The 14,660-nt window shown below is 39.5% G+C and overlaps 1 long non-coding RNA gene across 2 annotated transcripts in view; it reads left to right on the forward strand.

Annotated features, from left to right (window-relative positions):
• LOC148188566 (uncharacterized) overlaps window positions 1–14,660 on the forward strand; it is a 154,013-nt gene that overhangs the window by 85,196 nt on the left and 54,157 nt on the right. The window contains exon 3 of one of the 2 annotated variants that reach the window (XR_015777708.1): window positions 13,414–13,575. The exons of the other annotated variant lie outside the window; for it this stretch is intronic. This is a non-coding gene — a long non-coding RNA (uncharacterized LOC148188566). Of the gene's footprint in view, window positions 1–13,413; window positions 13,576–14,660 lie in introns of those variants that run through there. 2 annotated transcript variants of the gene reach the window in all.

Here is a 14,660-nt window from a genome sequence, read left to right on the forward strand (position 1 = left end):
AACCTTACCATGTGCTTTTCTTAACTAAGCCAAACCACATGCTTGTGCTGTTCAAGGAAATATGTGTAAAGAGGGGGGTGTTTTACTGACATTGTGAGTTTATTTTGAAAAAGACTGGATGGATCTAATGAGACTGTAAAAAAAAATTAAAAAGACACAATACATTTCGTCATCCCAGAACATCAGCAACAGATGCAGGAGGCTACCGAGTGTGTCATATGTTGTCGGGAACGGTCGTGCCCAAGTGGCGATATTTGTTGAGTTGTTGTTGCTTCTGTAACATTTTAATGGAGTTAGCACACTCAGCTGATTCAGCCACCTCCATGTTAAGAACTGTGTCCAGATGACTCGTATTGTCTGACTTTTTTCAGGGAGCCCCTTTAATTATTTACTGTTATTTAATAGAAAGTTGTCCTTTTTCTTTGTCAGTTGTGTTGTCACCAAGTTCAGCACAGATTTATCTGAAAAGTCTGTACTGCACTACTATGCAACTAAGATTTGACAATTAAATGGGAGAGGTGATGAATTACCCATCTTGGCAAAGTTTTTGCAAATTGATTTTTACACAGTGAAATGAATCGAAACCAAAGGCAGTCAGCAGTAATGTCAAGTGTGGGCTAAAATCTTGAGGAATTAAGTTTGTTGACTCTTTAAATATGGTAAAACTACCCTGAGGAGATGGTAAACTATATTTACAGTATAGAAGTCTGACTGTTGTATTTCCTTTCAAATAACAGCAGAATCACGCTTATTTAGTTTATTGGGGCTATATGAAATTAATTAGAGGACAGCCAAATTGATAGAAAAAAAAATGGCATTGCACAGTCCCACAAACCATGGTCCATTTGCATGCTATGTTTGGGCACAACAGGAGCCTAAAAAAATGGCTGGAAAACCACCTTTTTGTTACAAATCACCTATGTTTGAAGCCTGAAAAGCCGCTGGAAACACCAACCGGTCGCTACAAAACACCAACATTTGAAGCCTAAAGCCCCTTGAAGAATTCAGAGGGGTTGCTACTAAACACCCATGTTTAGAGTGTAAAAAGCCACTGGAAAGAATCAGACGGGGCACTATGAAAGACCACATATGGAGCCTGAAAGCTGCTGGAAAAACATAGATACATATATAGAGCCTACATAACGGCTGGAAACAGGTTGTTACAAAACAGACATTTTTGATACCTAAAAAGCTGATTGAAAATCAGAGGGGTTGCTATAAAGACCCACATTTGGAGTCCGAAAAGCTGCTGAAAAACAGCAATGACTTGCTTAGACAACCAGTTTTATTGTTGTGTGAAACAGTGGTCTGCCGTGGTGTGCAGCCAGTCAGGCATCTTGCAGAGTTAACCTAGCATCTACCATCTACCATCCCCTTCATCCCCCGATGACGAAGTCAATACATATACTACGTCACATTAGAAAAATTGATATGATATGTATGACACATGCAAATGTAACATATTCATGTTTTGTAGAAATATACACTACCATGCCAACATTTTCTTGTGGCAACTGGGCTGTAGATGCTGAGGCTGTGATCTGTTCCTGCAGTCAGAGACAAATGGCTGCACTCCGTCACCGCCCAAAGCACCACAGCTGCTCAAATGTCAATCTTTATGGCCTTCCATGGCAGAAAATGACAAAATGCAAATGTCACCTCCATAAAAATAGCCCGCATAACATGGGATTAATTATGCAGGAAGTCTTGATGGCCCATGTCTTAAGCAAATATTGCCTAAACCCGGACTAATTGAAATATTTAACTGCACAGCTAGATGAGGTAATCTCTCATGTTCATCTAGATATCAGTCTCTTCATTGTGGCTGAAAAACAGCACTTCATTCCAATTTGCTTGAATTTGTTCCAACTGTTAATTGCTATTAGACACACACACACACACACACACACACACACACACATACAGCATACATCTAATTAAACTTTACTTTCTTCATCTACAACAGCACATCTGTCCTGACAAGCAGGTGATAATTTAATTCAAGAGAGAGGATAATTGAATTTAAGAGAGCGAGTAAGACATGTCAATGAACTAATCTGCTCTTTCTACAGTCCATTAAGAAATTGCCCACCCATGCCAACAGCGATCTTCCCTAAAGACCCATAGGACCAGCATCAGCCTTATTAGATATTAAGGGATCAACTCAGCGACATTATTGAAAGGAGAAACGACATCTCTATGTCAGTGCCATTTTTGAGTGCAAAGCAAAACAGTAATCATAGCCAATAAATTGATATTAATTGCAGATGCCGCGCAGGTGTCTAATCAACTTCTGCAGTGAATTTTCCAGAAACTGCTTTCACATCTGCTTTGTGGTGTTATAAAAGCATGATTTCTGTGCTGGATTCCTTCCAAAATGTGGGAAGTGAGAATTAGAGAAGGCAAACAGAATGACAGCATGGGTTGATATTATCTCAGGCAGGGAATAAATACGCAGCAGTTGAGGATACGACCTTCACAGTTCTGTTCAGACAGAGACTCGTCCTCAGACTGTTTCCTGCCTACATCTTTATTGATCCTTTCTGTTACACAAAGAGGTCACACTCTTACTGCCTCGCTACATCACATCAGGGCTATATCTTCCATTTACCACACAGATATTTTGTAATTTATTTATTTGCTGGGAGTTTGACTTGAAGCTCAGTTTAGTTTTTCAGTTTTGTTGCACATTGTGGTTACCTTAAAGAAGATATACCATATAAAACAATTACATTTCACTATTGTCAGGCCAATGAAAAATATAAAAAGATTCACAATGTTTAATTTGAACAAAGGGACTGGAGTAAACTCATTTCTAACCTTGAATGAATGAATATGCTGGCAGGAAATGCAGCAATGTCTCCAAATGCCAGCTTGAAACACATTGAACAACCATGATTGGAGACTAAAAAGCAAGTTTGTTTATTGGTCTCCAACAGTGGTCTGCAGCTTGTGCTTGCAGGAACTTGAAATGCTGACATTTTCTTTTGCGAGTGGGCTGTACCACCTTTTAGAGTGGTTGACTTTTTTTTCTGTTCCTATTTTGAACAATTTCTCCCATTTTACCACCTTTTAGGTAATGCACAGCAGGAGGTACAGCTGTTTTTAAAAGTAAACATTGGAAAACTAAATTTTGACAAATTGCTTAACACTTTGTGATACACAGCCAGGCAGCTGAATCCCTATCTCCAATACTCATGCGGCGCTAATCTAATATTAGGCTGGCTGTAGCACCATTTAAAAGGATAGATATTCAAGATTGGTCTCAATCTTATCATCTAACCCTTGGCAAAATATGTGTCATTCCCAAAATGCTGAACTATTACTAATACGATGTGGGTGGTTTGGGCTATTTTTGAAATCTGGTCTTTGGCTCTTCCTTTCATAGCTCAGCAGGAGGAGTGTTTGGAAAAGGCCTGAAATCATGTGTCACCAAGCAGAATGATCTCATGGGACAATCATACCAGGCTGTACAAAAATAACTGTAATGTGATAAGTATTCAAATGAACAGACCATGTGGATTTAAATACTGTTTTTTAACAATAATGAAAGCAAAACCACGTTCAAACTTTTTTACTAAACTTGGGGCAGCTCAGGAGGTAGAGCGGGTCGTTCACTAATTGGAAGATCGGTGGTTTGATCCCTGGCTCCTCCAGTCCGCATGTCGACGTATCCTTAGGCAAGATAAACTCAAAAGCGCTTTGAGTGGTCAGAGGACTAGAGAGTCAAAAGTAAAATCCTGAAAATAACTCAGCCTCACCTCAACAAAAATGTTTTTTGTGTTACTTAGACATAGATATAATTATGTCGAGATTTTTGTAGTTTAGTACGCTTAAATGCAGCAAAAGAGAACAAGTTTAGTAAAGGCTGTTTTTTGTTGTGTAGTGTGGTGATTTTTTTCTTACTCACTGCCACAAAACAGCTAAAAGCAAATAAAGGATCAATGTCGAACATAGAGGTTCAATGGAAAGCACACACACTTTCACCCAGGAGAATGATGTTCATGAAACCTAAATTCAACTTGGGCTTTTTCAACTACATAACATAGTTACATGCATACAGTACGTGACATACTTGTTAAGTTACTGCAACAAGCATCATTATTTAACCCAAACCATGATTGGTTTTTTTTAAACATAACCAAGTAGCTTTGTTGCCTAAATCTTAGGTTGTTTTGGTGGCGAAATTTTTGCTGCTCACAATAGTCTTGTCTTGTCTCGTCAGTGATAAATCAGCTTCTTATTTAGAGAAGATTAAATTCAAATGTGTTTTTTTCTAAATCCCCTTTTATGAGAAAAAAGGAGCAAAAGAATAAATCAACCGAATTGTTTTTGCTGTGCTCATAGGCTTATCAGAGGTTTCGCAACTCTGGGAGTAGCTCAGATACACAGCTGAGCCTGAGACAAATTTCTGAAATTGTGCAGGCTCATTTATAAGTTAATCACGTTATTTTTTTATCTTACTGATATCTTAAGAGAGGATTATTTAATAATTATTTATTTTTATTACTGAGTAAAAACAGCATTTTAAGATCTTAAATTGGGATCGGACTGAGACAAGAGGAGGAGTATTTCTCTGGAATTTGTGTGACAGGAAGTGTGACAGAATTGTAAAAATCTCATATTGATACAAAATTGAGCTCAGTTATATCCAAAGCATAGGCTGTACAAAGAAGAAATCTTATTTTGAATTGCCCCTTCCTCTGGGCATTGACTGTATAAAATAATAGATGAAGCTACTGAGATGTCAACCACTGATTTGTTGACTCCTGTTTTGAAACCTTGAGTTTGCACATTTCCGCTGTCTTTACCCCAAATTTCTGGAGCCATAAGTGAATAAATTGGACAAAAGAGTGAAGCTGTTGAGAAGCGAAGTGTGGATCTGACTGAGCAGCCGGGGACAGTATCTACAGACAGCCTGTTACTCATAGCAGCCGAACCTTTAGCTATGCGCAACTCTAAGCCTGAACATAACGTACAGTTGTCATGAATGGGGAAATTACTTATGAAGAACAAAGCTGGTTTTTGTACCAGGGTATAAAAATGTTTATTTCTGCAGTGGAGTTGGGTATTTTATCATGGAGGTCTCTGGGGTTTGATTCGCTCTTATAGTGAGCATCTAGTGGTCATTAGAGGAACTGCAGGTTTTGGCATTTAAGCACTGGCTTTATTTCTCAGCCTCAGAGGTTGATGCTTGGGCAAAAACCTCTTTCTCGTGAAGACCCAAGTTTATTTTTATCTGTAGCATGAAATGAGCGGAATTTCACACGAAAAAAACTCACACAAGCGGGGTACCTGTTGCATCATATTTTGAAGCACAGGGCTGCTGACCAAGCTGCTGAATTTGGATTTGGAGAGCAAGTGTGCCACCATAAATAGAACATGAATAATGGTGTAATGCTTGTAATACTAAGGAATAATGGCAGTAGAAGTTCGGCAATCTGAAATATTATTCAAAGAGAAAAATACAGACCGTGCTCTACATCACATATTGACCCAACAGACAAGCAGTTTCTGATTCTGTAAATGTGGATTTTTATATATTTCTTTACACTGTTTACTTCCAGACACACCAGTCCTATCAGATTGTAGTTTTCAGCAGAGCAACAGTTTCTTTTGCTGACCACCAAGTGAATAAGGGCAGAAGAACTGAATGTCTTTTATTGACTGACTGACTAAATCAATACTTTTAGATTGTGCATGTGTGAGATGAGATGTGCGGCAAACAGACTATAATATCTTCAGGGTCTTTGGGTTCCTGTGGTGGGAGGAGTGTTTTTTAGGTGTCTGGCAGTCTATGTGTATCATTTCCTTTAATATTTTTCAAGTGTTTCTTGCAGTGACAGCAGGTGGGAGTCCACTGCCGACAAAGCATTTGACTGACCGGTGGGTGTTCAGTATGCCTGAATACACGCAGGAGAAAGCCACTGTTGACTCTTCAATCATGTTCACTTTGTCCTACAGAGCAGAAAGTGGTTGTCAAGGGGACAAAGACAAAGAGGAGGAGGGAGGAAACAGACAGACGAGGAAGGAGCAAATTCTATCTGCAAAGATGAAAGCGGAGCTATAATTTAATCGCAGTAATTACAGTAATAATACATTTTATTTATAGAGAATAATCCATGCATTCAGTTCAGCTCAGCCCTCTGAGCACAAACTGTACATACATATAATGAGTGGCTGAATACAAGACAGCGAATGTAGTAATATTATTTAAAAACTATATTTAATGAGGTTGAAGCCTATGCTATGTAATTAAATTCAAATTAATCAAGTCAATTAAATGGGAAATAGAGAAGAATATGGAAATACAAGTTACACATAAAGTATTTTATGGTTTAAAAGCATATTTCATGAAACCCACATTCCCAGTTTTCCTCAGAGAGCGGTCGATATTTCCAGTATATGGCAGAGATGATCTGAAGTGAGATGCATGATGGGGCATAAAAAAGAAACTGAAATATGAAATGAGCTTTAGAGCTTTGAGTAGAAGCCAGTGGAGCCTAGCCAAAACTGGCTTGACATGTTCACTGTTTTATTTATTTTTTTATTTTTTGGTTTAGTTAGAAATCTATCCACAGAGTTATGATTCAACTGAAGACTATCGAGAGTTTTTCAGTGAGCTCATAAATGAATAATGCATTAGAAGAATCGAGTCTGCCTGTTTGGAGGCATGACTTAGTTCATGTTGCATCATTACGGGTCAGGAAGAGTCGACCCTTTGGAGTATTTGTGTAACACAGACGCTGATGCGGGTCAGAATCTGAAATGACCCCTAAACTCTTTACATGTTTAGATGTTGGATCTGCTGTTGACTGTGAAGCTGCACTTAGGCATCACAGAGTTGGAAACTCTGTTGCTGAAAAATGATAGTGCCAAAACCTGCAGTTTCTCTAGTGACCACTTAAGGCTGGTTCCAAGGGTGAGTCCCCACGGACCCCCGTGTAAAATGCCCAACTTTGCAGCAGGAATAAACATGTTCACAGCTTGATACAAAAAACAAACATACAGGGGGAATCTTTATGTAACTCACCTGTTTGAATGTTGTTAATGCTTAAAGTTACGCATAATTCAGCCCGTTTTCACTCCGCATTCATCAAATATGTCCACTCTGTCCGTGCTTTTGGTTTATGAGCGTGATGCCCAAAGCCACCTACCGTGTGCAACCAGAATGCGGCTGGACAGCATCAGATGAGAACGTGCTTGGACAGAACTGGTGGCGTTGTTTTTATATGCCAAGGGTCGGCCAGATGGCACCGACACGTCCACATGTAATGCCTATGGGTGGCGTCACTTGAGAACCAGTAACTCTTTTGTTCTAAAATGAGTTTGGAGTCTGGTGACTTGGAGATAATGTCTTCAGTTTCCCTTCTGAAACGGCTGACAAAGTAAAGCAGTTAAAATTTTCTCAAGTTATACCGTCACTTTACCTTTTCGTACTCTTAGTTGCTGGTTTTTCACCAGTTTTCATCTCTTCTTATGCATATACATTTACTACTACTACTAATACTACTTAAATGTGTTTTAGATTGCAGTTTTTTTACTACTATGAGCAATGTTGAACGGAGCCCTAGATCTAAGATCATGATTGCCAGTGGCTGCTTTTCTGCTGTTGTTGTGCATATGACAATCAGTATCTTGAAACTTGATCAGAGCTTAGTGTGTTGCTAGTTTGCACTAAAAAAGTGCAATTGAGGGCTGTCCAAAATGTCATAACTTATGCTGGTATTTGGTCATAAACCAAAGTACTGGATCAAATAAAAATTTGACCTGATAGTGGCACTACATGAAGAGTCAGGAGATCACCAAATAAATTCAAATACATCCTGATGGGGACAATGTCTATGCTAAATTTCTTGGCAATCCATCTGACAGTTTTATTAAATTTCAACTCTGTCAGTAAAAATATTAACCTCTGGAATCACCAAAGGTCATAGGAAACAGTTTACTTTCAGTTCAACAAATAACTGTTGAGAACTTTAGTCTGGGCCAAAGTGGTGGACTAACCGACTGAAAGACTGACGTCGCCATCCCCAGAGCCACATCTGATTGACTTTCAACAGGAGGAAGAATCTTAAATTACACACGTGAAAAGAGGGTTCAGTGACATTTATGGGCAGAAAGTCACGCTTCAACGGTTTCTGGTGCTCTGTTTTCCCAACGGGTTTTACTCAGGGTCTGGACTTATCTCTTTCAGGTGTATATTTTGATTCTTTTTTCCAGTTGGTTATTGGTCATTTGACCCTGGGAAGCACAGAATTGGAAAGGACATATTGCTTCTCTGTGGCCTGTGGACACTATATTACCTTGAAATCCTCATAGCAAACACTGTTTTCTGGCAAACAAAGGAGTGATTCAGGAGTCCAGTAGAAATGGGCCATTCCCATTCCCAAACAGGCACTTCATCCCAGAGATGATGACCGGGGCCAGCACTGAGCTCGTGGATGTCAGCCAGAGAGGTCAGACCAGTCCCAGTGTATCTATCATAGCTGCCAGGCAGGTCAGTCTGTCAGATCCCCACGGTGAGCCGCCTCCCTGGATCAGAGGGGACGCTCCACCGCCTCTCTGACCCCTAAAACCTCAAGGGGAAACAGCAGGATCTGACACTGTTTCAGTGATGTGAAGTCACAGAATATAATAAGTTAAACTGATTGAAACCTCGCAAGGTGAAGAGGGGTGTCACTGAAGGCCAAAGATTGAGTGGAAATCCAAGGCTTTATAACTTTTAACTACCAATAAAATATATCTTTTCCCCATTTGGGAGTTTCCAAAAAGACAGGAAGCTCAGATTAAAAAAACAAATGAAACACGCTCATCCCAAGTAAGGGACAAAAAAGTTCAGTGTTTCTTTCCTGCTCAAAAAAGGCATAAAAATTTAGATAAATACCACTAAACCCTTTGAAACCTGAGCAAATTGGTTTATTTTATTTTTTCTTTATTTCTTTCTTTCTTTATTTTGTTTTTCCAAAACATGGAGAGGAGGCAATCAGCAACTTAGCAAGACATGGCCCAGAAATTAGCCAGATATTAGTCAAACGGTACAAGAAAATTACCAGAAAAAGGGCAAAAGAAAAAAAAAATAATTAGAAAAATTAAAAGAAATATGTATCCTACATTTTTTTCCGTAGCATAATTTTAATATAGAATTATACTCACCATAAATAAAGTTTTCTGGAATTTTTTTTAAATACTCCAATAAAATAAGTAATTTTCAGGTCATTTGTCACCTTTAACTAATTTCTTGCAATTTATGGGACATTTCCTGTTAATTTGCTCATTGCCTTCTCCCCCCATGTTTTTGAAAGAAATCAAACCAATTTGCTTTGGAGTCAAAAGGTTTAAATCACTTGTGAAAAGCATCTGAACGCAGCTCAAAACTGATGTCGATCCAAGTTTCAAAGGGTAAAATCTGTGTACATACATCAGACCATAAATGAGACAAGAATTAGCCAGATAGCTGCCCTACCTCCGTTTTGCCTTAGTTTCAGCTACTGTGGACTTCTTCCCAGGGAGGAGAGCAAGAGCAGCTAGGAAAACAGACGGTCTGTCGGCTGTAGCAGCTTGGATATGGTCAGTGCAATCGTCCCAGCACCAGGTCTGACTTATTTTTAGCCTGGCTGGTTGTACAACTGACTACCAGAAAGTTCTCTTTTGACTCATGGATAGTTCTCTTTTAATGCAAATGGTAGTGCTTGTGAATTGCATCTTGTCTCCCTTTGTGTTCCTGTTTGCAACTTTGTGTTTTCACTGCTGACTCTCTTGGCCAGGTCTCCCTTGAAAAAGAGATTCTTAATCTCAGTGGAATCAACCTGGTTTAATAAAGGTTAAATGAAAATAAATAAAAACTTTTGTAAAGGCATCAACAGAAAGTTTGCCAATCGCTGGGGAGTCGGGGCTGTCCCCTGGAGCTGGGGTCGGCAGGACTCGGGTTGCTGTGGCTGTAGAGTTAGGGCCTGTCTCTGGAGCTGCTGCCTGCTCTCCTCCCAGCGAGGTGGTCTGCTGAGCGGGGAGTGAGATAGAGGACACTTGGTGGTACGAGACTCTAGCTTACGTTAGCTACACAAGCGTACATTTGAAGCCGCAGCCGTGAGCTTTTGGTTCCGGATAGCTGCAGGCTAAACCATTAGGCTATGAATTAATAATAACATTTTCTCTCCATTTCTAAAATGCTTCACTGATTTTTACAAATATTTTATAGAATTTATTGCAGGCTCTCTTTTAGACTCTATTTTTGATAAATCTGTCCTCCTTTTTGGGTTGCTTTCCAGTGACGTCAGTTGTTGCCAATGCTGGAATAGCAGCTATCTCTGCAAGATTGTCCAGCAATGAATTACAGAAGGGACGTGCACGCACATCTGCATTAGTCGAACAGTCAAAAGGAACGCGCTCTTTCTGAAATGACCTGTGATTGGACAAAGTCTCTTGTCACAGACTAGATTTTCTAAAGCCTGAAAACAGAGCCAGAAGGTGCAGAAATTTAGTAATCTCTCTGTTCACTTGAATTACAATCTGCTCGAAGTTTATTAGGGATTTTTGCCCAATGACGTCAAAATAAAACTGCCTACCTCAGCTATAAGCAGAACTCTTTAAACAGTTTTCCACAGTGAGGAGCTGCTTCCTTCTACTTTTTAAAAATTTGATCAGCTAAGTGTGAAATTTGCCTTTTGGGTGAAAATGGAATTGTGTTAATCTCATAAATGAAAACATCCTAACACTTTAATATTGGCCTCTTTGGGAACCAGTATGATGACTGAAAAAATTAAAGCCATCAGAGGAGCAAGACCCAGTAAAAGCTCATCAAATTTGAAATGTCAGCGACAGTCAGGCACATGTATCCTCTTGTGTGTTTTTTAGCGGTTTCTGTTGGCAATGTACACATGTATGCGCAGACAACTGTCACCATTACTTTGATAGTGAAGGAAAAGGCTTCTAAAAAGTATTTTTTTATGATCCATATGTAGACTTTTGGATGTTAATTCACAGTGAATGATGGAAGGAGTAAAATGTTTTACTTAAAATGACCTCCCTTGTTATCTTTGCCTTGCATCTTTCTCTCTGCTCCCCCCTGGAGAGACCTTTTGCTTCCTCTTCCTCTCTCACACAGTCAGACAACTAGATTACAATGTACAGTACAGGCCACAGTGTCTCCTAAATGCCATAATTCACCACTTTTCACTTGAACTACTTCACCGGCAAAATAGAGTTTACAGAGGCATGTGTCTCCTAAATAATGGATGTTCCACCCAAGTGGCCAGAAAAGTAGACAAATTTACCACCCACAGCCAAAACTGACTGTAGCATCACAGTTATTGTGTCCACATGTATTTCAGCAGTGCCAATGTTCGAGCCTCAGACCTCGTTTCACACTCCCTGCCAGGAACAGCCTGGGACACACTGTCAGAGCAGCCCTGTAGTTCAACCCAACATAACAGGGATGTTAGTACTACATGGCTCCTAGCAGGGTTGTAATGGTGCTGTTATACAACAGTTTGCTCAAAACCACAAGTTCAAATCAGGTACATCAGCAACCAGAAAATGTTATAATAACAAAAAATAAAGAAAGAAAAACTTCCCACATAGAATGATATTTATGGAACAAATTTATGTCAAATCAAAATGAAACATTACAAATATCATTTAGTTACATGGCAACTCTCCAAGATTACATTTAGAACATTTAGGCTCACATCAAAATGTGTCAGTATATCTATCAAATTCATGACTTAGAGCCTTTTTTAACGTGCTATTTAACATATGTATTTAGTGTGTGTTTTGGATGCAATATGTTCCAATCACTCAAAACCCTTGCCAAGGTGGTCTTGGACACAATTGACCACATGTCTTTTGTAGTGTGAACTAGGCTTTAGCAGGATCACAGTGTAAGGGTATACCAGAGTATTTAGAAATCCCGAAAGTATGTTTTTCAACACCGTCATAATACAGGCGCTCCTTTCTCTATTAAACTAATTGTATGTAGTGCACACCACAAACAACCAGAGCTCAGTCTCAGGCAGCTGAGTTGAAAGACACTGTGACACCAAGTGGTGGAGGGATAAATAATAGAACTGTAAACAGCCGGTGGCCTGGCTAGCAGGCAGAGAGAGACCATGGGGAATAACAGCATGTTTTTTCACATCTAACTTGGTGAATTCAGGATTTATTTGGACCAAACGGGAGCTGGTGATTGTTGGAACAGTGGATTTACTAACTACATTACTAGCAAGAGTAACCAAGACAGTTTGGGTGAGTTTTATTTTGTGTCTGGGAGGTTGGGGGCAGGGGTTGTTATAGACTATGGCGGGCTGCCATAGTCTTGGTTATTAATAATTTGTCCCGCCATAGTCTCAGTGGAGCTGGACTGTTTATTTGGAGCAGTACTAAAACATCACTGGTTATAGGGCAGTAGAGGCACAGACGCATGGAAGAATGTCAGGTGCATTAAAGTCAAACTAAATCGTTCATTCTGTAGAGCCTAAAACTGTCTTTCGCTTACGAAAATCTGCCAATACCTCCTCTCATCTATCGATCTGATCAGCTGTGAATGTATCAACAGATCAATTATCCACTTCACAAGTCTGCCTTCTGCGCTGCATTCAAGGACCCGCAAAAATATCGGACATTAGAGTGAGACCACAGATTAGCGGTAAGGTACGATACAAGATACTTTATGTGGTGGTTTATTTTTTCCCTTTTTACAATGAGTTGGATTTAGTGTTGCATGACTGTCCATTGTTTGCCCCTTGTGTTGAATTCTGCTGACAGCGTTATCTCCTGCAGTGCTGACACAACCGCTAATGTGACTCGCAAGAGTGTTGACATATTAACTGCTTGAAGGGCCTTTCACCTTCTAGGGTAACTCCTAACATGTTTAAAAAGTAGGTGGCAAGCATGTGGACATAATAACTGTGCTCAGGTTCTTTGACCTTCAAGCATAAGTGAGGTAAGCAGAAACAAAATCTAAAGGCAAGTGGTCAGCTAGAGATGTACGTATGTGGCACAGGTGTGAACGGCTATGTGCCTTGGCTGTCCACTACTGTTCAGATCACCGAAATGAATGTTAATACCAGGGGTAATCTTCCTTTTTTATGACCCCTAAGGCCTTTGCACACTGAGTCCATTTTCTTTTCATCTGAAACCGTTGCACGTCTAAAAAATAAAAATGACCTCATGTTGTGTGAATGTTGTTTGCACACTGAGTCAAAAACTTTCATTAATCTTCAAAGTTTTTGGAACAGGTTTGATTTTCTTCATTTTACGCATCCATCAAAAGCCTAGAGAGAGTTGTTTGACTAGATATCAATGAAGAAAACCTAGGGGTGGGACACATCAGCAGCAAGAGAGCAGAACAGAGCACATGACATCCTCTCATTACTAAGATAGATCACTTTCATCTGGTCAAATATTAATATCCAGGTGGATGATGTTGACAAGGAGGGCGAAAATGTGGAGAAAGAGAAGAATGGCACCTCAGTCTCTTCATGAAGCCGTGGTGCCAAATTCAAGACATGGGGACAAAGTGGTGACAGACAGGGAGGAAAGCAAGAGAGGACATGTGTCTTTTATTTTTGTCTTGTATTGCCGATTCTCACAACGAATAAAACAATAAAACACATCAGATTCAATGTGCAAAGTTTCTTAGTATAACAGTTTTATTTTTGTTTGTTTTTCCAGATGACAGATTTAAGGAGCCCATCTGAAAAAAAAAAACCTCAGTGTGCATAGGCAATTATATGTTAAATATAAACATATCAATGCAAACATATTCCTTATTCAGTTAAACTTTGTTCAGAAAAGTATGGATCTAGAACAGTTACAGTACATTTTATCATTGAAAGGAAACTTTGGCACTGAAAACAAGAAACGAGAAACTGCTTTATTCAGTGTTTTTGCCAGTTCATATCAATGGGTACATTTGTTCTGGAGAGACAGAGACTGCTGCAGATAATTCGGCTTCTGGTAAAAACCACCTGAACAATGAACACTGAAGAAATTCTTACCTGAACAACTTTCAGCTGGTCACAATCTACAATCCTCACTGCTAGATGCCACAAAATCCCCCTAAATCTTACACACGGGACCTTTAAATGTAAAAAAATAAAATAAAAATAAAAAATCCAAAGAGAGTCAGAGGGTCCCAAATGCTTCTAACTATTATTTCTCAGGTGTTCTCACATCTGGAACAGTTCTCAAACAGTCCCTAAAGGTACAATCTGTTCCACATGCATAAATCTTAAACAACAACTAGCTTTTGTTTTGACAGGTTTGAGGATGTAGGTTATTGTAACTGTGCGCACATGTTAATTATGGTCTGATCTTTTCAGTCTACGTCTGCAAAACTGCTCCGAATGAGACACTGTACTGCATTGTTCAAGAGGGATTTGCTGTAATTGGCTCCCTGTGAGTTTAGTAAAGATGGCAGCTGAACGTGTGTTTTGTCTGTTTGGCTCCATTAGTGTAATGGTCCATTTGTACCTGTGATATGCTGAGGTGAGCACAGACAAGGTTTATGGCTTGTAGGCAACAAACCTCCATCCCTATGCTGTCATCAAGAGCTCACATTGTACTTGTTTTGCAAAAAGTAAAAGGTAGAGAGAAGAGGCAGGGCGGTGAAAGGGACATCAGTGGGACTACAACAGTCTACGGCACAAATTGCACAAGAT

This window comes from Plectropomus leopardus, chromosome 10 (genome assembly GCF_026936395.1).
Source record: "Plectropomus leopardus strain MGB_pleo_1.0 chromosome 10, ASM2693639v1, whole genome shotgun sequence".
NCBI classification, from domain to species: domain Eukaryota; kingdom Metazoa; phylum Chordata; class Actinopteri; order Perciformes; family Serranidae; genus Plectropomus; species Plectropomus leopardus.